The sequence below is a fragment of the Canis lupus genome, assembly GCF_048164855.1.
Source record: "Canis lupus baileyi chromosome 16 unlocalized genomic scaffold, mCanLup2.hap1 SUPER_16_unloc_3, whole genome shotgun sequence".
NCBI lineage: Eukaryota > Metazoa > Chordata > Mammalia > Carnivora > Canidae > Canis > Canis lupus.
The window spans coordinates 721,353-747,972 of record NW_027326430.1 but is presented as its reverse complement, the minus strand read 5'-3'; the positions used below and the strand labels follow the sequence as shown (position 1 = coordinate 747,972).

The 26,620-nt window shown below is 38.6% G+C and overlaps 1 long non-coding RNA gene across 5 annotated transcripts in view; it reads right to left on the bottom strand.

Annotated features, from left to right (window-relative positions):
* LOC140629555 (uncharacterized) overlaps window positions 1-26,620 on the bottom strand; it is a 570,920-nt gene that overhangs the window by 176,567 nt on the left and 367,733 nt on the right. Inside the window, exon 6 of one of the 5 annotated variants that reach the window (XR_012027409.1) lies at window positions 2,767-2,875. The exons of 3 other annotated variants lie outside the window; for them this stretch is intronic. This is a non-coding gene — a long non-coding RNA (uncharacterized lncRNA). The remainder of the gene's footprint in view (window positions 1-2,766; window positions 2,876-26,620) is intronic. One more of the 5 variants, XR_012027410.1, reaches the window with a different exon arrangement.

Below are 26,620 nucleotides of genomic sequence, written 5' to 3'. Positions count from 1 at the left end.
CCCAGGATCCCAGGATCATGACCTAAGCCAAAGGTAGACGCTCAACCACTGAGCCACCCAGGGGCCCCCAAATGGGTCATTCTAATAATAATTTGAGCCATATATTATATTTAGATTGTTCCAGATCTTAGCAGTGGAATCAAAATGAGTATTGAACTCTGATTTTAAATGTGCATTACCTTTTTACTATGTCACATGTATATCACAGAAATGCTTTTTAGTGTCATTTCACATATCTGAGTATTTTCTCTAGGTCCCTCTGCTAATTCCTGGAAACGCTCCATTCAGAGTTGGACTCATAATCAGATTTGGCCAGTCAATACCAAGGCAACTGTCTGTATGTTTTCTTTCCACTGTATCACAGGATGCCAACACACAGCTTAAGAAACAGTCAGGAAAATGAAGCCTGTTTCTTGAGGGCCTGATTAAGCAAGACAAAGTCAATTAACATCTGATTCCTCACAGGTTTCTGCAAGCAAATTGTTGCAATTACCCAAAACCAGTGAGCAAATTGTGAGATAATTAAAAGGGGCAGTCATGGTCCTGCCACTGCTGTCAGAAATTCCGTAAGAAGCTGATTAAGGCACATTTTTAAACATGCAAAGTTTGCTGCAGGAAAGTTTTCCCCTCTAATGACAATGTACATATTAAAATACAACTGCTCTATATTTTATGTAATTTTAAGTACATTTCAAGTGTTATGTGCTTATTTGCATTTTGTATTCTTAACAATTTACTGTTTTCATTTGCATATAAAATAAATGCAACATCTTTACAAAGTGTGTGTAGTATATACACCGTTGTCACAGCCAGGACATTTTACAGCTCTATGGAATAAAAGATAGACTCCACTGTTACTGTTTATGGTCTGTAATAGGCAACATAAAAACAAACTCCACATTAGTTATGTAGACAGCATACTTTTATGAGCCTGTTAAACTTTGTTTTCACAGGCTACTTAGTCATTTCAAACTAGAGCCTAAACAAACTACCCATATATTTACTCTGTTTGTCACCAAGAGTTAAGATTTGATCTCATTATGTAGGTGGTCATTAATGCAGAATTGCAGACATTTCTATATCATGTTTACAGAAGAAGCTACCAAGAACCAAAATGGAATTGCACCAGCAGATAGGAGGTGACAAGATTTCTTTCTTAAAGTGGCATCTTCAATGAGCCTTCAGAGCGGACAGAAATCAGGTTTTCCAGCTGAGATGGTTCAGATAAAGATTTGTAATCCTGCAGTTATAAGGACTTATTAAAAAAAATCCACCCCTATCTCTAAAGGGGAGGGAGTTGTAAATTGTTTGCTCAGTTTTGCATCTTTGCACTTTGAGATAATTCAGTGAAATCTGTTGTCCATTGTTTTTCAAAGGATACACAACTGATATATGCTCTGAAGAGTATGGCCAGAATGATGAATAAAAGGCAAATCGCATGGAAAACATTTTCAAAGTAATATAGGCTTGTTTGGGGTTGACTTCCTGGAAACGATAATGTGCGTACAGCTAAGAAGGAGGTAAGTTAAAGGTGTGGATGTCCAGAAAGTGCTCCAGGCAGAGGGAAGAGTGGTATAGAGACCATAGGTAAGAGTGGGCCAAACACTTAAGAGAAACAAGCAAGAGGCCAAAATGACGAGAGCAAAATAAAGCATTTGAATTTTCTAAAGGAAATTGATGTGACTGAAATATAACTTATGTGGCAATTATTTATTAGGATGATACATCTTTTTATAAGAGCTGCTATTTTATCCACTCAAGAGTTGACAGTTCTTGGAAATTTACTTATATTCATTCATTGACCAAATGCTGAATGCATACCTACTATGAGCTAATAATGTAGGGCATTGGGTTGTATTAATGAAAACAATAGCCCAAGACTCATATTTTAATGTCATTGACCAATGACCATGGCCAATCAGGCTGTATCCCAAATTTAAAATAGATTAATACTAGAAATTCTATTTTTGTAGCACATCTCATGAATACATCAAAAGAGAAATCTCTCCATAGATGTCTAAGATAATGAGTAATTTAAAAACTGACATGTAATAATAAAATAGGAACGATAAAAATCAGTGGGTGACAAAATACTTAAACATAAATGGAAGAATTCCCATTATAGTCAGAAAAGAGCCAGGACAGCCATCATTACACCAATTATTCTAGAAGTTCTAGTTAATGCTGTAAAACTGACAACCAAAAAAGGAAGACTACATGTCGCTCTTTGTAGATGAATTATTCTACCTCATGAAAGCTTATGAGAATGGAGTAATTATTAGAAATCATAATCAAATCTCATAGGAAGCTTTTCTCCCCCCCCCGCAAATACATACAGATATCAATAATTTCCCTATACATGCTAGAAATAGCCAGCTTGAAAATATGATATCCATACACTAAGAACTAGAAGAAGTTATGGGAAATTAAAGCAAGGATTCAAATAAGGTACCTTTAATTGAGACTACTCAATAATATATTCTCTAAAATTAGCTTATAAGTGTTTGGTAGTTACAGTTAAAATCTGATTTGGTATTAACTGGTGAGGTGGTTTTTTAGTTCATCTAAATAATAATAATTTCGGTACAGAGAAGAAAAATGGCGAAATTAGGGGAGGGGTAAAGGACAATAAAACTACAAAAATTAAAATATGTGATATAACCCAAAGAATAGAAAAGCTGGACTAACAGAAAACCCAGAAGTAGACATATATGTGTAGTTCATTGATAATAGTTAAAAAGTCAGATCCATGAAGAATGGACTCACCCATAAACAGTGCCTTTCTTAGACAGCTTGTACTAGAATATCATTCCCTTGTGCTTTAAGCTCACTGATGGAATCAAACATCATCACTGCTGAGAATTTCACCTTCCTTCTGGGGCCAGCAAGGATAAATTCAAACAATGAGTTATTTCATAGCAAAAAAAAAAAAAAATCCCCCCAAGACAACAAAAAAACCAAAAATATAACCCACAAATACATACACACACATATTCACTCACACATACAATGACCAAACTCTCAAATTAGCTTTTTCTGTAAAATTTTGTCATGAAAAGTACTATTTGATTAAGTCAAGAAGGTTGTTTTTTTTTGTTTGTTTTTTCCCGCCTCACTTTCCAAATGCCATGGACTCCTGTAGATTGGCCCTAAGACTTCCATTACCAGAAATGGCTCCTTTATCACAAAAGTACTTAGGATGTCCATATTTGGAATGTGAGATGGATTGCATGGCATTAAATATCAGTTATATTGGTCTGAGGCATCCACAAACCAACGATTGCCATGACGCTAACATTGGTCAACCCTGACTTTTTGGCATTTAATGGACTCTGCCATCAGATCTTCCGCCACCGTGGCTACACAATGCAGGGGACACTGGGTGGATGCCTGAATGATCTTATTTTGGTCTAGAGAAATAAAAAGTTAAAGTGTTTTATCTTACTTGAGTTTAGACTATCTACTCAGTACAAATAAAGAAGCACCCATATACAAGTGTATGCACACACATACACACATGTCCAAAGCTCATGTGTTTGTATCACCTAAATGAAAGTTTTTCCTAACACTTTAGAACATACACATAATGTGGACTATGTAATATTGCATGTAATGTAATATGTGCATTATGGGGACTACGTAATAACAGGTACATATGAATGTGTATATATCACACACACATGTACGATAAACACACACACCCAATACATATATATATGATATATATATATAAGATATATATATAATATATATATATCTATATATATGATATATATAGATATCTTTTAAGAGAATTCCCTGAAGTCTATTTGTTTCACATCAAAGGGCACACATACTATTTAGAGCTTTAAAAACAAATTTTCCCATTCTTCCCTCAGAACGTTTTTGCCACCTGTTCATCAGGTTGGGAGGCTGGAGATTAGAGTAGAGGAAAATGTCCTCTTCTAGGAAAAAATTCCCTTCTCAAGTTAACTCATAAAATAGTTAAGTTGGATGCAGGGATGAGAGTAAAATACAACTATTCAATAGATTTAATTCAATAGATTTAAATTTAATTAAAATTTAATTTTTTAAAATGTCCCTCTAGGGTGGACATTTGTGGTTGAGATCCTGCCTTTGGCTCAGATCATGATCCCAGGGTCATGGGATCGAGTCCTGCATCCGGCTCCCTGCAGGGAGCCTGCTTCTCCCTCTGCCTGTGTCTTTGTGTCTCACATGAATAAATAAATAAAATGCTTAAAAAACAAAAATAAATAAAAAATAAAAATAAATAAAATGTCCCTCTAGAGACATTTTAACTACAGAGGATCTTTTAAGAACCTTCACTATAGAGACTCTTAAGAGACTCTTAACTATGGAGGACAAACTCCGGGTCGCTGGAGGGGAGGGGCTAAATGGGTGATGGACATTAAGGGCACTTGTGATGAGCACTGGGTGTGATATGTAAGTGATGAATCCTAAATTCTACTCCTGAAACCAATACTACACTATATATTAACTAACTTGAATTCAAATAAAAACTTGGAAAAAAAAACTTTTTCTTAAAGAAAAAAAGAAAATACAATGTTCCTCTAGAATTTACAAGCCCAAACTACATTGAGCTATAATTACAATAATTATCCAACTAACAAAAAGTCACAGTTACCTGGAATAGCTTTGGTTCTCAACTTGCCAGGGTGCTTATGGTAATTTTTCTCAAAAGAATCTTTTCTATATTTAACAAGTTTTAAATAATGACTAGATGTGCACCTAGGAGGGAGACTGGGAGATCATGATTTCAACCCCAGCCTAACAAGATTGTGTCACAGTTTCTATTAACCTTTTGCGTTCAGCACCCAATCATCCTGTGGGAAATGCACAAGGGCAGAGGAATAAGCAGGATGAACTCATTGATCCCTAGGAGCCAAAAGAATATAGGATTTAAAGATTTGTTCACTGATTTTGAACAGAGCTATTAACAAAAGTCTACTCCCACATATAGTCACCCCCCCCTTCCTGAAGGAACTGAATGAATAGGACACTGATTCAATGTGTGGCTGATCCAGAGCAAGGCAGCAGAGGTACCTGTCTGTGATTTTCATTAGTGTTGGGCTGAGTCTGCCTCCATTGGTTGTGGCCAGAGTATCACATTTCCCTTTAATATTTCTAAACCACTTTGGCTCTTTGAATGTTTCACCTTAATGCTCCAGCTATCTCAACAGTACATATAAGCTCGATTAAGGTTATCCGAACATGTAACCTCTCCAGGATTGTACCTCTTGGGTCCTCATCAAATCTGCTTTGTCATAGAGCAGACGGATGAAACGAGCGTGTTACTAAGAAGGAAAGAAATCGGTCCAACTTCTAATAGGCTTATGATTCATCCTTTGACGGCTCACAGGCCTTTCTGGACAACAGCGATTGGCCATCTGGTTTCATTGGGGATGATAAATTCAGCAATAAACATGACTCTTGGTCTTCTGTCCCTCTAAACCCAAGTCACAAATATTGTGAGTCAGATGTCCCCACCCAACAACACAACAGCTCCTTAGCTCAAATGCTCCTTTGACATAGCCCATGCCACCCAACTTCAATTATGCCTGGGCTACATTTCTTTTGGAGGCACTACAGGATTTTTTTTTCTCTAACACACCACACACACACACACACACACACACACCACACACCACACACACACACACACACACACACACATTTTTTTTTTTTTTTAAGGAGGCAGAGGCATCCAGCCAAATAAACTACGTTAAGCAGTGGGTTCCATTTTAGGTGTTGACAGTGTATAATAAATCCAGGCCTACCTAACATTTACAGGAACGTTATAAAATGAGTGAAATGGCATGAGCTGGTTGCCAGGCCAACCAGACAAACACAATAAACAGGCAGCAGTGACAGGAGTAAGTTACACCATCTCTCCGGTCTGAAATATATCACTTTACATTAGTCTTTGACCACTTTGAAAGCTCTTTGTTTTATATTTTTCAAAATGCTCTTTTACAGCATAGATTACCATTAAATCTTTTCAGATGAGGAAGTTTCTTTTTTTTTTTTTTCCTGGACTTGCATAGCTCTAGAAAGTGAACATTTATTTTTATTTTAACTCTAATTAAAAAATAAATTCAAGCCTTAAGAACAATGTTAAGGCTCAAATCCTAAAAGTCCCTTCTGGCAGATTAAAAAGAAAAAAATTTTCCCTAGACTAGAAAGAAAATAAACAATAACAGTAGTTAGTACACTTCGTTGGTTTAAAATGTTCTGTTAAAATGGCAGCTTTTTGCAGTTCTATTTAACTCTTTAAAAGTCAGTCTGCATTCTGAAATATTTTCTCTCCTAATGAAGAATTCATTTTATTATAAACATGGAGTTCTAGAACATTTTAGCTGGAAGGATCTTAGAAATCATCAAATTACTCCTTGATTTGGCAGAGTAAAAAAAAGAAATAGATAAATTAGGGTTTTAAAAACTAATCATTAAAGATAATGACATCTGATTTCTGCTATTTATACTCTACAAAAGTATTTACTTTTATTCCTTTAGCCAATATTCACATAAGTGAAATAAGCTCTCCCTCACTTATTTTCAGCTTCGGCTTTGAACAGCAAAGTAAAATAGAATGATTTAAAATTTTCCATACAAAATGAAATAAAACTATGCCTGTAAGACATATGTAGAATACTTTTAAAACTCAGTTTAACTAAATTTGTTTGACCCATAGGAAATATTGCCAGATTATCAACTATCCTGAAAGGCATGTTTGTGGATAGGGTGACCAACTTGTCCCAGTTTGCTTGAGACATTCCACATGTGAGCCTGTGCTTCAGAAAACCCCTCAGGTCTGGGCAGAAAGGTACAATTGGTTACCTATTTGTGCAAGTAATTTATTTATTCTCCTTGTTTTTCAATACAGTTCAATAAGATAAAAACGTATCTGTAAGTTACTCTGAGGAAAATTTCACCCCTACCCCAAAACATGAAAAGTGAGATAAGTTCTGTGCTGGTGGTTAATTTCTTAATAATCAATAGAATCCATATTTCAAATCTATTTCTACAGTTGGAGTAGTAGGTTTAGTACGAGGCACTCAGAATATAGTCAACCTATGCATCATTTCAAGTTTCTAAATTGTAGCTGTATCAGCAGAAAAAAATTCACTGGATGATGGTCTGGAAGAAACTAGCCTAGTTTCCCACTGACTAGTTTATCATTTCTCCACCTGTACTACCAGGACTTGGTTTTAAGGAAAACAACATAAACATTAGGGGAAATCAGAAACAGAGAAAGGACAGCAAGGCTAGAGGGAGCCCTTTGGGAACTTGGTACAGTACATCATAAATCTCCAATGCTCCTTAGAAATAATACCATGTAATGCTTTGAAATCTCCAAAATAGATCGACATTTTAGTATAAATGGTACATTCGTTTTATCAACTGGAGAAAAGGCATTGTTCTTGCTTCGTGTGGGCAGAATTATAAGTCAGCTCTACAGAGATATATCTCTTATGTTTCATTTTTGAATTCTCTATTTCTGTCCTGTAATATGCAGCATGACATCTAACAAAGCTTGAGAAAATTTTCTGATCAAAATGTTTCCACTAAGGAATAAATGTATGTAGATTAACTGTACTAATAGTCCAGGTTCTTCATGCCTTGCTGTTCCTGCACTCTTTGCCACATGACTTTGAAGTTCCGTTTTATAAATTGATGGGTCTATTTCCTCATCCTTTGTGATGAATCTGTGATGTACTTTAGTCAACAGAATGCCATAGAGTGAGGATGCACCAGTTCTAAGCCCAGACACAAAGATCATATGCATGTCTATGTTCTCTCTCTTGGCCCTCTACCTCTGCCATGACAACACGTCTGTGCTAGTCTGCTAGAGAATGAGGAACACAGGCCCCTGTGCTATGATTCCTAGCTAATAGCTATCAAACAGCCAGGCCATCGACTGATCCCGTTGGAGACTGAAAACCATCCAGCTGAGCCCAGCCTAAAAGAGTAACTAACTCCTGGACTCAAGATTTTTCAGATGCTTATTGTTGTGAGCTGTTTATTTTAAAGGTGGTTTGTTTTATACTATTACTATGATAATAGATGACCAGTAGAAAGTCAAGAGGCCCTGAATCCCACCCTCATCAAAATACACAGACTCTAAAAAATTACAAAGGAGTTGTGGTGTTGATACCTCCTAATACCATCTGGGGGTTTGACTGCAACTTAACCGAGCCCATACTCTAAGCCAGTCAATGCTCACATGCTTCCTCTTGGCACATGCTTGATGATCCTCCCTGAAGTAACAGTACCTCAACATGTACTCAGGCTTGGCCATCGTGGCCACAAGGTATGTTTACCTGGCAAGTCATTCCAAAAAACAAAAAACAAAAAAAAAAAAAAGAAAAAAAGAAAAAGAAAAAGAAAATCTGATTTCAAAAATCACACACATACAACACAAATAGACTGAACATCCTCCATGAAATCTCAATTTTATCAGCATATACCTATAGATCCTATTGTATTGGTCCAATGCCATAATGAGCCTCTAGATTTCAAGAATGCAGGGAGACTACTTGAGAAGGCAATTGGCAAATGTCTTTTTAAATTTTAGGCTATGGCAACTGACTACCACAGCTAGAGCTAATTAACCAATTGATTAATCAATACACTGATGCTAGAGCTCCTTCCATGACCAGCATAACAACTACACTTCCAAAGATACTGATTTCAGCACACACACTAGAATGCTGCTAAAAGATATAATGTCCATATTTTAGTGGACTTAATTTCTAAGCTATTATTGCTAACTCTCAATTCTCTCTGTTAACTGGGTTCTGTATACAGTATCTAGTGAAGAAATATTTATAACTTAAATTTCCTGATCTTCAGTATTACCAGAAGTTTGGCACATACAAATTGCTTGCTTTGTTAAATGGATACAATAATTATGAAATAACAAAGAGAGATGATTAAATGTCCTATATGAAAATATAACTTACTTTAATAATTAGGCACACTGAAGCATGCCTGGGTGGCTCAGTAGGTTAAATGTCTGACTCTTGATTTCAGCTCAGGTTTGTGAGATTGAGCCCTGCATCAGGTTTCATGTTCAGTGCAGAGTCTGTTTGGGATTCTATCTCTCTCTGCCCCTCATCACACTTGCCCTCTCTCTCTCAAATAAATAAGTGAATAAAAGCTAAAGAAAAATAGACATATGATCATTGTAAAAAATAAAATATAGGATAACATTAGAAATATAAATATAGGGGCATATATAAATAATAAATATAAAATAAGACCTGAGAGAATGCTGACAAGCTAGAGAAGATGGATACTTCTTGGGCTACGAGAGGACAGACTTTCTAGCCTCCTGTAACTACTTTGACATCATTCTTACCACATCTTATGGCCATTTCTGCTGTGCAGCTTCAAATGAAAAAGAAATACGTAAAACAGATTGCCTGTTGACCAGGCATGGCCACTCCCATTCTTGAAAACTCCCTCAGAAAATAAACAGTAATGAAAGGGAACTGAAAGTGGGAAGAGAGGGGAAAAAATGGGGAGAAAGGACAGTATTGAATGTCATGGACTGCCCTGAAATACAAGAAGCCTTGTTTTCTGATGCCCAAGTTTGACAATATTTCACTTAAAATGTTAAAGGAATAAATGGTGAGCTGTCTAAACTGTTTAGCAACAGAAACTGCTAACTAATCAGTCTGTGTAGCTGTTCACAGCAGACTAAAGCTGCCTTAGTGCATAAACCCATTCTCAAGTTCTGCTCAGGTTCATCTCTACGTGTTATTTCCCTCTGCCACCCTTCCCAATCCTTGCTCACCATGCTGTTTGGAAATCTCTAGAGGAAGGGTGGAGTGAGCCCCATGACTCCTGCTCTCTTGCCATTTTTAGCTGCCTGCAACCTTTCCTGGCTGCCACAATTTATAGACTTGGGCTCAGTGGCCTTGCCAAATAACAAGCGTCTGGCTCATGAACCCTGAGGTGGACTCCCATTAAATGGAAACGTGTCCACTCCACCATAGGAAAGCAAAGAAGGGGCTTGAAATGTCAATGTGTGAAAAGTCAAGGTTAATGGAGTGCAAGATTTTTACAAGAGAACCACCACCCTGCAATGACTAATTAAACTGAGTGAGGTCCAGATGGCAAGCATCTTTAAAGATGCCAATTATAGATTCAAATGTTTTTGTGTGACACTGTTTTCCTAGAAAGATTAAGGAGGAATGACGACTTGCTTTTGGTGTTAGGCACCATTTTATTCCACTGGAGATCTGGCCAATGCCTGCCCTGGGCTGCCCCTGTGTGCACAAGTGATGCTAACTTCATAATAGATCCTGGGCATAGAGAACATTTAAGAATCTGTGGCCAGTCCAGAAAAAGAGAGTGGATCCTGTTGAAGAATCGGCTTGCCCACATTTGTATTGCCACACTCCTGCACAGTTACTGCAGGCTGGGACAAGTTGGAATGAAGTGTACCCAAATTCTTCGCTGAGACACAGAGAAGTCACATCGATCACTTTTGTCTTTTACTGAGTCTCATATTTAGATAGTATTCCTCAGTCTATTATTTTGCTCAATAGCCCTGCACAGATGGATACTATAGATTGGTATCAAAATAGTTCATGTTCTGGGCACCTGGGTGGCTCAGTGGTTGAGCATCTGCCTTTGGCTTAGTTCATAATCCCCGAGTCCCACATCAGGCTCCATGCTCAGCGGGGAGCCTGCTTCTCCTTCTGCCTATGTCTCTGCCTCTGTGTGTGTGTGTGTGTGTGTCTGTCTGTCATGAAAAAATAAACAAAATCTTTAAAAAAATAGTTCATGTTCAAAGCACTTTAACAAACTCTGTATGAGACTGAATTAAAAATGTTTCCTTGCTATACGACTTTTCAGCTCCTTTATCTCACAATGATATACCATCAACTTCTGAAAAAGGATGAGATAATGTATATTTGTTCTACCTCTAACACACATGTATACACACACACACACACACACACACACACCCATCAAGGGCTTTCAGACTTTAAATTGTTAGATTTAAAAAATGTTTGTGGATGTAGTTTGAGAGCAATACTAGATAATTAAGGTTTCCAGGAAGAGGAAAAATGACAAATCTGGCATTTGGGGGCATTATTCTGGCAAAGGCATCAGGATATCATGAAACAAAGTGATAAAGCAAAGAGATTAGCTCAGTGTTTGGTTTGTTTCTCACTATAATCCTTATATTAGATGTTTAAAGACTGCTAAAAAGGGAATGAAAAGAGAAGCATGGATGTAAAGCAAACTGAAAGGTTTGTGGAACTTTCTATACCCTGAGAGCAAGGAAGAGGTCAAAGATGACTCTGAGGTTTCAAGACTGGAGAGAAAATATATTAATAAAAGTTGGAGTGGGGAACTGGAGAGAAATGCAGGTTTGTACTGGTGGAATTTGAAGGAATGGGAATCTTTTGGAGATATAATGGTAACATGGAGAGAGAGCCTAGCAAAATTAACACATAATGCTCAGACATACAATTTGTTCCAAAAGGAAGGAATGTTAAGCTTGTGGTGTCAATGATGGACCTGCAGAGTTATCCTGCATGATAGGAAAGCACAGTAAAAATGACAGTTGAGAAAAACTTGAAGGGCTAGGGGGGAAATGTTTTAAGGGGTATTCTTTGACTCCATGGCCACCTAAAGGAATCATATAGAGATTAGTGTGTGTACACTGTGTGTGTGTGTGTGTGTGTGTGTGTGTGTGTGTGTGTGGTGGGGAGGCAGTGGGGAAAGGGGTGTTGTTTGTGCTTGTGCATGAATAGTTGCTAAATAATATTTTCCATAAGGAAACATGGAAATGAGTTGACTTTCATGGAAGTTAATAGTAACAACTTTGGTTAGTATTACTGAGCATGAATTAAAGTCCCAGAAATACTTGACCTAGAGAATCATTAAAATAACATTATGCAGATACCACCCTTTCCTTTAGCCAACAATTGTATCGAGGTATATTATACATATCTTAACATCTATCCATTTAAAGTATAGAATTAAATGATTTTTGACAAATTTACTGTGCTGTGCAACCATCACCACAATCCTGTTTTAGAACACTTTCTCATCCCAGTAAGATCAAGACTTACAGTTAATAGCTGCTCCCAACCCCAGCTCTAAGCATTTACTTTTTTCCTCTCCGCATTTTCTGCAGATTCCATTCTAGCCTTATCTTCATCTGAGAAAACATTATCTTTTTCCTTGTTCTAAATAAAATTGCTCCAGTCAGTATGCAAATAAGAAACAGAACGTCTTTGAAACACAAAACAACAACCCAAAGTAGCTGACACTGAAACATAGTACCTTACAGAATGGAAGATGGGAGATGTTTCTTACACTAAGTTCCTGTTTTCCATGCTCAAAAAAAAAAAAAAAGTAAACAAGGAACTAAAGGTGATGCTTCAGTCTAAGAAGTAAGATCCTTTAAGAAACTCAGTACAGGATCTGAACAACAAAGTCAATGAACTAACCAAACACAATAGTAACAGACAAATACAAACTGATGGTTGCCAGAAGAAAAAGAAGTGGAGGATGGATGAAGTAGGGGAAGGGATTAAGAGGTATAATATTCCAGCTGCAAAATAAATAATATACAGGGATGTAATTTAGAACATGGAGAATATAGTCAATAATATAGTAACAACTTTGCATGGTGACAGATGGTAACTAGACTTATTGCAGTGAACATTTTATAAGTACATAAATATCAAATCACTACGCTATACACCTGAAACTGACACAATATTGTATGTTAATTATTTGAAGGAAAGAAGGAGGGAAAGAAGGAGGGAGGGAGGGAAGGAAGGAAGGAAGGAAAGCAGGAAGGCAGGAAGGAAGAGGGAAGGAAGGCAGGAAGGAAGGGAGGAAGGAAGGAAGGAAGGAAGGAAGGAAGGAAGGAAGGGAGGAAGGAAGGAAGGAAGGAAGGAAAGAAGGAAGGAACGAAGGAAGGAAGAAACCTGGCATCAGTAAGAAAATAAGTGATGTTTTACCCTGGGCTGAGTTTTCAGACATCACTAGCCTGGCTAGGTTAAGTTTGCAGAAAACGACATTTGGCATTCTCCAGGAGAAAGCCTGATAGGCAATTGCATTGCAAAGACAGCCGCTGTGGTCAGCAAGGTATTCTGATTTGGCCCAAAGTTCGAGAAGAGGGTAGAATTGGGCCACATGGAAATTGGCGCTCAGAGGAATTGCATCTGGAAGGCGAACTTTCCAGGCTGCTGACGGCTCAAAATGTCAAATTGTTTGAAAAAACAAACACTCTGACATAACAGATCCATGCAATGAAGTTTTCAAGATGTTCTCAACAGAACATGCAGCAGTTGGCACAAGAAACCTACTCCCCAACCCCCAAATACTGTCCCAATAACCAAAAGAAGACGACAAAACTTTGAGACTTACATAAAGTTGTTGGAAAACCAATTCCACTGGATAAATTTCCCCTGCTCTTCCATTCATACAGTAATAATTGAATATTCTCTGTTAGACTCAACTTTTTTTTTTCAAATGGCCCAGCCTCCTACATGTGGTATGTGTGCATTCCTACCCCCTGAAAGGACACAGTCTAAATAGTCTACATGTATTGAAACATTAAGCCTTACAGATACCACAAAGGCTCAGACAAAAGTAAAGAAACTTGTTCAAAATTACCTGTGAATGGAATATTCCTTCGATGAGCTGATAATCGATAGTTGAGCCCATAAAGCAGCCATTGGACAATCGAGATAAAAAGACAGTTGGTAAGAAGTATGAGATGGTAAAACTTCTGGGAATTTCTAAAATACAGTCGAACTACACAAAGTATGAAAGTGAGCTTATTCTTTCAGAAGATATTTGTGGTTCACTGGTAGGCTGCTTGGCATTTCAATTGTGGTTTCTTTATTCTCACTCATCCTTAAAAAATGTGATGAGTGTAATAAGCTTTGTATCCATTTTCAAGGCACAGTGCGTAGAAGTCTACCCAGCTCCTATCTGGCAAGCGCCTTCCTGCTTCTGCAAATTTCTTTCACCACTCAACCCTGTGCCTGGCCTTCCATTATCTTCCTCAGCCACCTGTGTTACCATTCTGGTATCAAATCTTTCAAGCTCCAAAGTGTTTTTCAAATGTCCCATCTTCTCAATTTTGTGCTGTGTCTGTATCAATGATTAATAAAATGAAAGTCTGAGAAATATGAGCATGTATGCCTTGAAAATGTCATGTGTATTAGGCACTTTAATTTTTCAAAAATTTCAGCAATGAAAAGAAGGCAAAGAAATCCCAATGCAGGGGAAAAGCTAAGTGGTATCCATCTAGATATGCTCCATATCTACTTTTCCTATGCTTTTTTGTAGGGAGGGGGGAACATTTTTGTATTATTAAGATTTTTCTCTTTAGAGGTGTTCAAGGTTCACTGCAAAACTGGGGAAGACACAGATTTCACGTAGGGTCTCTCTCCCCAACACTTACACAGCCTCCCTCACTGTCAACATCCCCCACCAGAGAGGCACACATTACCACTGAGGAGCTTACATTGACACATCATTGTCACCCAAAGTCCATACCCCATCCTGTACGTTCTATGGGTTTGGACAAAGGTTTAGTGACAGGTATCCATTAATATGGGTAAAAAACTGATCTTTTTGCCATCTCCACAGTCTTGCCTTTTCCAGACTATCATGTAGTTGGAATCATACAGTATGCAGGCTTTCAGATTGACTTCTTTTCACTTCTTTTTCACTTGGCAACCTGCATTTAAGTTCCCTTCGTGTCTTTTCATGACTTCATGGCTCATTTCTTTTTAGCAATAAATAATATTTCATTATCTGAATGGACCACAGTTTATCCACTTACATATCGAGGGACATCTTGGTTGCTTTCAAAGCCTGGCGATTATGAGTAAAGCTGCCTTAAACATCTGTGTACAGGTTTTTGCGTGGACATAGGTTTTGAATCTCTTTGGGTAGTTAGCAAGGAGCAGAGTTTGCAGGATGATATGATAATGGCATGTTTCATTTTGTAAGAAACCTTCAGACTGTCTTCCAGCGTAGCTGCACCATTTCACATTCCCACCAGCAACGAAGGAAAATTTCTGTTGCTCCACATCCTTGCCAGCATTTGGTATTATCAGGGTTCCTATGATTTTAACAATAATATCTGGGGGCATGTCCATCTGATGGGTTAATAGGACTATCAAGAAAAATTGCTTTGGAAAAACAGACAAAGCAAACTACCATGCCTAGAAGTTAGTTCTTTCTATATAAAAAAATAATAATAAAAAAAAGATTGTCTCATTTTAATTTTAGGTTTTTCCTTCTTTTTCATTTGTTTGTTTTTAATCACATGGATAAACATGATTTTTTTAGAAATAAGAAGAAAAAGAAGAAACAAAGTACAGAGAAACAAGAGTAAAATTCAGCCATAACTCTACCTCCCAAAGTAAAAGAAAAATACTACTAGTGGTTTTGGTTCATATCCTTCCAGAAACATAACCTGTGTGTCCATGCACATGCATGCACATGTGCACACACACAGACACACAAGCATACAGGGTTTCTATTAGCTCTTGCTGCATAACAAATCATCCCAAAACTTTATGACTCAAAATAACAATCATTTACTTAGTTTATATCTCCTCAGGTCAGCAATTTGGGCTAGGTACCTGGGAGATTCTTCTGCTGCTGGTAAGTTAAGGGACTCCCCTTCTTGGAATTGCTTAGGGGTAAGTGGCCCATAAGTGTCTCATTATCCAGCCAATCTATCCAGCCTTGTTCTCATGGTGGCAGTAGCAGGGTTCCCAGGAGAAGCAAGATGGCAAGTCCAGTATATAAGCCCTTTCTGAGCACCTCATTTAACCATGTAAACCTGTGGTCTGTGGGCAACACAATTCACATGGCCAATCCAGAGTCTGGGGGTGCAGAAATAGACTTCATTATCTGATAGGAGGGTTTGAATTGGGAGAATGTGTGTCTACATTTGCAGTCATTCATAATCCTGCCACCAAGGGAGTGAGGTACTGCTAACATTTTGATTTATATTTTCTTCAAAAACATACAAACCCACACTAAATTAAAATGTATTACAAGTGAGCCCGATAACAATACATATTGCTCTACCTCATTGTTGTATTTTCTTGATAGTGAGGAATTTTATTTTTTATTTAGTGTTTATTTACTTTTTTAAAGTAAGCTCTGTGCCTAAAGTGGGGCTTGAACTCGTGACTCCAAGATCAAGAGTCACATCTTGACCGACTGAGCCAGTTGGGCACCCCCATCTCATTGTTCTAGATAACTGCAGAATGTCGCTCCATTAAGCTGTACCATAATGTATTTGAGCTCCATCCTGAAATTCAACTTTAGAACATTTCCAATTTTTCTCTATCGGGCTGTCAGAAACAACTCTGTGCCTTCATCTTTCCATCTATCCACGATTATTTTCTTACATAGTTCCTCAGTTAGTTTCTCTTCACTTTCCAAGGCTCTCAAGAAATGCAGCCTTTGTTCATTAGGAGACATGGGAAAAACAGAGCTGGAAGGATGGAAATAAAGGCCAGGATAAAACCCTGACGGTTCATTACAAACTTGTCACCAATACTAAACAAATTAAAATGAAAAAGTAAAAGTAAACATAAAGATAACAATAAAATCATCCTGGAATCCCACTTGGTTGCAAAGAAAAATTTGTAAATATATTCTCAGCTGCTTCTGCTGCACTTAACATATTGTTTAAAACATGCAGTATGGGACTGTTTTCTACTTATTTTGCTGATATCAGTCCAGGTTGCTGGAGCATTTCCTTTAGCAACATGTTGGTCTCTTCCTCAACACATCCTGAATCAGCTGCCTCCAGTTCTTACTAGGTCTGGATACCTGGCCTCACCTACCTTCACTGTCTCTCCCATCTGACTCCAGAATCTAGAAGAGATCAATTTACCCAGTTGGATTTCACTGGCAGTGATAATCTTAGTGTCATGGTTCAGCCTCCCCACCTGCTTTTGGGTCTTTTCCAACTCACTAAGTACTTCCTCGTCAGTTTTTTTCCGTTTCAAGAACAAGGGAAAATCTCTAACACTTGATGTGCACCTGTATGCTGTGGGCACTCAACAAGCAAAACAGGAGAAGAAATAAAATAAACACCTTATTATAGTCAAGCTGGACTAGGTCCAAGGAGATGTCTAAAAGCTTTTGTCTGCAGAAAACTGAACTCTTAGGGCTGATAACGGTGATTGGACGTCAAAGGTATAATAAGAAATAAAGTTCTTTGAAAACAAACTGCAAACACCATAAAATTGTATTGTTTTCAACTTCCCCAATGAGTGGCTTTGTTATGTGTGTGTATTACAGCAGACTGCTATGCCAACGGAAGACAAGAAGATTCTAAGCTTGTCATGTGTTTATACATGACTTCCGGAATTAAGGTTGCATGCATGAATTTTTTACTCACCCTGCATAATCAATAGGGTAAATTTGGGAAAAGAGAAATGTGAAGGGCTTAAAAATATGCTTCTTTTTGCTGTTTTTCTTCATAGTGTGATAGTTGCAGTTTCAAAAAAAAATCATTCTTTCCATTTTGTTTTTAAACTTTCCGTGGCTATTTGTCAGGCTCCCAATTCCTATTTTGTATATTTGGTGTTTTGTTTTGTTTTGTATTGATTTTACTAGAGACATAAGGTAAAACAATGCTATGTTGGGTGATTAAATTTGCTCTTTTATAAAGGACTCCTGTATGGAAAGATTAAGACAACACTAGGATGGAAGACCTAAAATACATTTGTGACCTAGTGCTATAAGATTAGAAAGGTCATTGAGATTTATTTTAATGCAAATAGTACCAGATGGAAGTCATAAAATAATTACATGATTTACTTATTATTTCTTATCCAAAATGATGATGAAGATTAGAATGCAATCTTACTGTCTGAGTTGTCATTTATCATTACTCAAGATCTTCTTCAAAATAAAATGAAAAGTATCAAAGTATCTGGTCAAATCCCTAATTAGTGCTTAGTATCTATCAGATCACATTTTCTCCCCCCCCCCAAAAAAAATAAGGAATGCCTCCATTCATGGAGAAAGACCAGTTTCATTTTAAGCATGATTCCTGATGTCCATGGCAAGTCTGCTGACTGAAAAGAAAGTGTTTATTGATTCAACCTTTCCATAACCCTCTACTAAAGTAAACATGTCTGAGACAACTAAGCAAAACATCAAATTTCACTCAACTACCATGTGGCCCTCTTGCTTAAAGAACTTGGCATGGGCCACTCTCCAGTCAAGGCTTCAGTAGTACAGAAGATCTGCATTTTATATGTATCGTAATCCCCCACACGATTTTTTTCTCTTCTGTCCCCCTTCATGTCCCTCCCATCTTCAATTAATTGCTGGAGGCTAAAAGTATAGTATCATCTTCACGAGGTACAAACTGTTGTAATAACATGTCGGTTTCATCTCATTACAAGTTGGTATAAGCATCTTCCTAGGAGATGAGAGAATAGGTCTGCATAGTTTCATCATCTTTGGAAAATTTCACTTTGTTGCTAATGCCATAATCATGCATCACCCATGACTTTCAGGTCTGATCCTAAATAAGAATTTTTTATTTTCAATGTCAAAAATCCCCAATTAAACATCATGGCAATCTGTACTGAACCCCAGATTTTATTCTTTTTTTTAAAATTGTTTTATTGGAGTTCAATTTGCTAACATATAGCATAACACCCAGTGCTCATCCCTCCAAGTGCCCCCCTCTTTGCCCATCACCCATTCACCCAAACCCCCCCACCCACTTCCCTCTCCACTACCCCTTGTTCATTTCCCAGAGTTAGGTGTCTGTCATGTTTTGTCACCCTCACTGATATTTTCACTCATTTTCTCTCCTTTCCCTTTATTCCCTTTCACTAATTTTTATATTCCCCAAATGAATGAGACCATATAATATTTGTCCTTTTCTGCCCAGATGTTATTCAACATGGGAAAATTGAACTATCTTCACATTCTTTTTTTTTTTTTTATGGTAAAAACTGATTTTATTTTTATTTTTTTTATTGGTGTTCAATTTACTAACATACAGAATAACACCCAGTGCCCGTCACCCATTCACTCCCACCCCCCGCCCTCCTCCCCTTCTACCACCCCTAGTTCGTTACCCAGAGTTAGCAGTCTTTACGTTCTGTCTCCCTTTCTGATATTTCCCACACATTTCTTCTCCCTTCCCTTATTTTCCCTTTCACTATTATTTATATTCCCCAAATGAATGAGAACATATAATGTTTGTCCTTCTCCGACTGACTTACTTTACTCAGCATAATACCCTCCAGTTCCATCCACGTTGAAGCAAATGGTGGGTATTTGTCATTTCTAATAGCTGAGTAATATTCCATTGTATACATAAACCACATCTTCTTTATCCATTCATCTTTCGTTGGACACCGAGGCTCCTTCCACAGTTTGGCTATCGTGGCCATTGCTGCTATAAACATCGGGGTGCAGGTGTCCCGGCGTTTCATTGCATTTGTATCTTTGGGGTAAATCCCCAACAGTGCAATTGCTGGGTCGTAGGGCAGGTCTATTTTTAACTGTTTGAGGAACCTCCACACAGTTTTCCAGAGTGGCTGCACCAGGTCACATTCCCACCAACAGTGTAAGAGGGTTCCCTTTTCTCCGCATCCTCTCCAACATTTGTTGTTTCCTGCCTTGTTAATTTTCCCCATTCTCACTGGTGTGAGGTGGTATCTCATCGTGGTTTTGATTTGTATTTCCCTGATGGCCAGTGATGCAGAGCATTTTCTCATGTGCATGTTGGCCATGTCTAGGTCTTCCTCTGTGAGATTTCTGTTCATGTCTTTTGCCCATTTCATGATTGGATTGTTTGTTTCTTTGGTGTTGAGTTTAATAAGTTCTTTATAGATCTTGGAAACTAGCCCTTTATCTGATATGTCATTTGCAAATATCTTCTCCCATTCTGTAGGTTGTCTTTGAGTTTTGTTGACTGTATCCTTTGCTGTGCAAAAGCTTCTTATCTTGATGAAGTCCCAATAGTTCATTTTTGCTTTTGTTTCTTTTGCCTTCGTGGATGTATCTTGCAAGAAGTTACTATGGCCGCGTTCAAAAAGGGTGTTGCCTGTGTTCTTCTCTAGGATTTTGATGGAATCTTGTCTCACATTTAGATCTTTCATCCATTTTGAGTTTATCTTTGTGTATGGTGAAAGAGAGTGGTCTAGTTTCATTCTTCTGCATGTGGATGTCCAATTTTCCCAGCACCATTTATTGAAGAGACTGTCTTTCTTCCAATGGATAGTCTTTCCTCCTTTATCGAATATTAGTTGCCCATAAAGTTCAGGGTCCACTTCTGGATTCTCTATTCTGTTCCACTGATCTATGTGTCTGTTTTTGTGCCAGTACCACACTGTCTTGATGACCACAGCTTTGTAGTACAACCTGAAATCTGGCATTGTGATGCCCCCAGATATGGTTTTCTTTTTTAAAATTCCCCTGGCTATTCGGGGTCTTTTCTTTTTTTTTTTTTTTTAATTTTTTTTCGGGGTCTTTTCTGATTCCACACAAATCTTAAAATAATTTGTTCTAACTCTCTGAAGAAAGTCCATGGTATTTTGATAGGGATTGCATTAAACGTGTATATTGCCCTGGGTAACATTGACATTTTCACAATATTAATTCTGCCAATCCATGAGCATGGAATATTTTTCCATCTCTTTGTGTCTTCCTCAATTTCTTTCAGAAGTGTTCTATAGTTTTGAGGGTATAGATCCTTTACATCTTTGGTGAGGTTTATTCCTAGGTATCTTATGCTTTTGGGTGCAATTGTAAATGGGATTGACTCCTTAATTTCTTTCTTCAGTCTCATTGTTAGTGTATAGAAATGCCACTGACTTCTGGGCATTGATTTTGTATCCTGCCACGCTACCAAATTGCTGTATGAGTTCTAGCAATCTTGGGGTGGAGACTTTTGGGTTTTCTATGTAGAGTATCATGTCATCGGCGAAGAGGGAGAGTTTGACTTCTTCTTTGCCAATTTGAATGCCTTTAATGTCTTTTTGTTGTCTGATTGCTGAGGCTAGGACTTCCAGTACTATGTTGAACAGCAGTGGTGAGAGTGGACATCCCTGTCTTGTTCCTGATCTTAGGGGAAAGGCTCCTAGTGCTTCCCCATTGAGAATGATATTTGCTGTGGGCTTTTCATAGATGGCTTTTAAGATGTCGAGGAATGTTCCCTCTATCCCTACACTCTGAAGAGTTTTGATCAGGAATGGATGCTGTATTTTGTCAAATGCTTTCTCTGCATCCAATGAGAGGATCATATGGTTCTTGGTTTTTCTCTTGCTGATATGATGAATCACATTGATTGTTTTACGGGTGTTGAACCAGCCTTGTGTCCCAGGGATAAATCCTACTTGGTCATGGTGAATAATTTTCTTAATGTACTGTTGGATCCTATTGGCCAGTATCTTGTTGAGAATTTTTGCATCCATGTTCATCAGGGATATTGGTCTGTAATTCTCCTTTTTGGTGGGGTCTTTGTCTGGCTTTGTAATTAAGGTGATGCTGGCCTCATAGAACGAATTTGGAAGTACTCCATCTCTTTCTATCTTTCCAAACAGCTTTAGGAGAATAGGTATGGTTTCTTCTTTAAACGTTTGATAAAATTCCCCTGGGAAGCCATCTGGCCCTGGACTCTTGTGTCTTGGGAGGTTTTTGATGACTGCTTCAATTTCCTCCCTGGTTATTGGCCTGTTCAGGTTTTCTATTTCTTCCTGTTCCAGTTTTGGTAGTTTGTGGCTTTCCAGGAATGCGTCCATTTCTTCTAGATTGCCTAATTTATTGGCGTATAGCTGTTCATAATATGTTTTTAAAATCGTTTGTATTTCCTTGGTGTTGGTAGTGATCTCTCCTTTCTCATTCATGATTTTATTAATTTGAGTCTTCTCTCTCTTCTTTTTAATAAGGCTGGCTAATGGTTTATCTATCTTATTAATTCTTTCAAAGAACCAACTCCTGGTTCTGTTGATCTGTTCCACAGTTCTTCTGGTCTCGATTTCGTTGAGTTCTGCTCGAATCTTTATTAACTCCCTTCTTCTCTTGGGTGTAGGATCTATTTGCTGTTTTTTCTCTAGCTCCTTTATGTGTAAGGTTAGCTTTTGTATTTGAGTTCTTTCCAGTTTTTGAATGGATGCTTGTATTGCGATGTATTTCCCGCTTAGGACTGCTTTTGCTGCATCCCAAAGATTTTGAACGGTTGTATCTTCATTCTCATTAGTTTCCATGAATCTTTTTAATTCTTCCTTAATTTCCTGGTTGACCCTTTTATCTTTTAGCAGGATGGTCCTTAACCTCCACGTGTTTGAGGTCCTTCCAAACTTCTTGTTGTGATTTAGTTCTAATTTCAAGGCATTATGGTCCGAGAATATGCAGGGGACAATCCCAATCTTTTGGTATCGGTTCAGACCCGATTTGTGACCCAATATGTGGTCTATTCTGGAGAAAGTTCCATGTGCGCTTGAGAAGAATGTGTATTCAGTTGAGTTTGGATGTAAAGTTCTGTAGATATCTGTGAAATCCATCTGGTCCAGTGTATCATTTAAAGCTCTCGTTTCTTTGGAGATGTTGTGCTTAGAAGACCTATCGAGTATAGAAAGAGCTAGATTGAAGTCACCAAGTATAAGTGTATTATTATCTAAGTATTTCTTCACTTTGGTTAATAATTGATTGATATATTTGGCAGCTCCCACATTCGGAGCATATATATTGAGGATTGTTAAGTCCTCTTGTTGAATAGATCCTTTAAGTATGATATAGTGTCCCTCTTCATCTCTCACTACAGTCTTTGGGGTAAATTTTAGTTTATCTGATATAAGGATGGCTACCGCTGCTTTCTTTTGAGGACCATTCAAATGGTAAATGGTTCTCCAACCTTTTATTTTCAGGCTGTAGGTGTCCTTCTGTCTAAAATGAGTCTCTTGTAGACAGCAAATAGATGGGTCCTGCTTTTTTATCCAGTCTGAAACCCTGCGCCTTTTGATGGGGTCATTAAGCCGGTTCACATTCAGTTACTATTGAGAGATATGAGTTTAGTGTCATCATGATATCTATTCAGTCTTTGTTTTTGTGGACTGTTCCACTGAACCTCTTCTTAAAGGGGAATTTTAAGAGTCCCCCTTAAAATTTCTTGCAGAGCTGGTTTGGAGGTCACATATTCTTTTAGTTGCTGCCTGTCTTGGAAGCTCTTTATCTCTCCTTCCATTTTGAATGAGAGCCTTGCTGGATAAAGTATTCTTGGTTGCATGTTCTTCTCATTTAGGACCCTGAATATATCCTGCCAGCCCTTTCTGGCCTGCCAGGTCTCTGTGGAGAGGTCTGCTGTTACCCTAATACTCCTCCCCATAAAAGTCAGGGATTTCTTGTCTCTTGCTACTTTAAGGATCTTCTCCTTATCTTTGGAATTTGCAAGCTTCACAATTAAATGTCGAGGTGTTGAACGGTTTTTATTGATTTTAGGGGGGGATCTCTCTATTTCCTGGATCTGAATGCCTGTTTCCCTTCCCAGATTAGGAAAGTTTTCAGCTAGAATTTGTTCAAATACATATTCTGGCCCTCTGTCCCTTTCGGCGCCCTCGGGAACCCCAATTAAAACGTAGGTTTTTCTTCCTCAGGCTGTCGTTTATTTCCCTTAATCTATCTTCATGGTCTTTTAATTGTTTGTCTCTTTTTTCCTCAGTTTCCCTCTTTGCTATCAACTTGTCTTCTATGTCACTCACTCGTTCTTCCACCTCGTTAACCCTCGTCGTTAGGACTTCTAGTTTGGATTGCATCTCATTCAATTGATTTTTAATTTCTGCCTGATTAGCTCTAAATTCTGCAGTCATGAAGTCTCTTGAGTCCTTTATACTTTTTTCTAGAGCCACCAGTAGCTGTATAATAGTGCTTCTGAATTGGCTTTCTGACATTGAATTGTAATCCAGATTTTGTAACTCTGTGGGAGAGAGGACTGTTTCTGATTCTTTCTTTTGAGGTGAGGTTTTCCTTCTAGTCATTTTGCTCAGTGCAGAGTGGCCAAAAGCAAGTTGTATTGGGAAAAAGAGAAAAAGAGAGGAGAGAAAGAAGGAAAGAAAAGAGAAAGAGAAAAAAAAGGGAAGAAAAAAAAAACGAAAAAAAGAAAAAAAAAGAGAAGAAAAAGAGAAAGAAAAAGAAAGGAGAAAAAAAAAGGGGGTGGGGGAAGGAAACAAATCAAAAAGCAAAACAAAACAAAACAAAACAAAACAAAACAAAACAAAACAAAAAAAGAACCACCGTGGAGTATCTTCTGATTCTGTGTTCTTTAAGTCCCTTGGCTTCTCCTGGAAGTTGTCTAGCTGATCTTCTGGGGGAGGGGCCTGTTGTGCTGATTTTCAGGTGTTAGCAGTTGGGGGAGCTGCTGTGCCCCTGCCTGGTGCAGGGCTCAGTGGGGGTTGTTTACCCCGTGAGGCCGCAGGAGGAACAGCCCCAGTGGCGGGGCAGCTCTGGAAACCTGGATTCAGCTCCGGCAGGAACTCCGTCTGCAGGGCCTGGAGGCTCCGGGGCGGGGCCGCTGATCTGCTCAGCTCGGGGCAAGAGCGTCCTTGCTGTCCTGGGCCCTCCCGGCCTCTGCCTGTCCCGGGGGAGGCTGGATCCTGGGCTGTGTCCCGGCGCCCTGTGCTCCGGGGCCTGCGCTGTTGGATTCGCGCTCCCGGGCCGCGCAGCCCCCTCCACGGAGCCGCCGCCCGAGCCCCCAGAGCTGCTCCGGGTCCCCCCGTGCGCGCTGCAGCCCTTAGGGAGCTCGGCGCACTCTCCTGGGGCGCAGTTGCTGTTACTGCCCCAGGGAACCCGAGGGCATCCCCGCCCTCCTGGGTCCTGCTCCACCTCCCTGGAGCCCCTTTCCCCCGGGAAGGTCGGTGCAGCTCCTGCGTCTCCGGGACGGGGCTCTCCTGTCCTGGGGACACTCGCCCCGGCCTCAGCCCGGCTCCTCGCGGGGCCCCTCCCCCTTGGAGGCCTTTGTTTCTTTACTTCTTTTTCCCCGTCTTCCTACCTTGATAGAAGCGCGAACTCTTCTCACTGTAGCATTCCAGCTGGTCTCTCTTTAAATCTCAGGCCGAATTCATAGATTTTCAGGATAATTTGAAGGTTTTCTAGGTAGTTTGGTGGAGACAGGTGATTTGGAGACCCTACTCTTCCGCCGTCTTGCTCCTCCCCCCCTATCTTCACATTCTTATATTTAACTTTCCTAGTATATTACATCATCACCGAGGAAGGAAATGGTTAAAGATATGCGCATATGGGAATTAGTATTATATTTGTATTGGCATTTACACTTCATTTATTCATTCAACAAAAAGTATTGGTCATCTACTATGTGTGAGGCACCAGACTAGGTGCTGAAAATATAATGATAAATACAACACATTCTCTAAAACTCATGGAGCTAGCTCCTCAGGAGAGAAATATAAAGGCAGTATCATTGATTACATACAAACAGAGTTACCAAAGAGGAAAAAAAGATTCACTTATTTTTTATGCAACGTATTTCGTTTGAAAAAGTCAGGTTTTGAGTTTGTCTTCCTTATCACGATTTTTTAGTTTTCATTGCTCCCTAAAGCAGCTTTTGGAATAAAGTGTAAAATGATGTCATCTTTCCGGGAGAGTATAGTTTCCTTTTCCCTTTCTGCAGCAGTAGAATCATGAATTCACTTAATCTTAAAGCTAGATACAACTACAAAGGTATAAATTTAAAAACAATCTTAGGACATACTCTCTGGTACGTTATTTCAGATTATACATTTTTTTGGCGTGGGGAGTGGTCAGAGTTCATTTATTGTGTTCTGTTTCCCACAGAGGAATTATAGTAATGGCTCTGAATGAGATTTTAAAAACATGGATCAAAACCATCTAATACCTTGACCTATATAGAAAATCTGGGTATAAAAAAGTATAAGCTGGCAATAGAATGGTGAAATGCTGCAAAGCTTTAATGCTGTTCTTGTTTTTCTGTTCCATGTAACAGAAAGCATCAGTTGTCAGTGGTAGAACAGTTGTGCCCATAGCCTGCATGTATCTCATGAAGAATCTGGTAAAGATGCTCAGGCCTAATGTCATTGGGGGAAATATAGTATGCTGTTTGGAGGCACTCATCAAATATCTACTGTAAGGAGAAGGCAGATAGTGTTTTATTCTTTTTCTTCCATTCTAAATAAGGTAGATTCTTCTTGGAGTCTGCTCTAAGTCAAGTCTGGAGGAGTTGGAGAATGCAAGGACAATTACATAAAACCAGCAAAAAGACTTAAAAAGTTGCAGTATTTTGTAAACTTCTCTGGTAACTTTTCCAAAGCATCATTTAAAAAAATGTAATTATCTATGGCCAGGCTGGTGAGATACAGTCAATGTTTTAGTCCATTTTACTGCCCTACCTAGTACCTATTCAGAGAGCTTTGTCTTGAAGGTCCAACTCACTAGAAAGTACATCATGGTATCTTGTCCTCTCACCTCCACCTCATTGTAGTGAATCAGTATTGGTCATGCAACCCAAGGTGGTCCAGACCAAGCAACAAACTACCAAAAATGTATTTGAAAACATGTATTTTGAAATGTGTCTGCC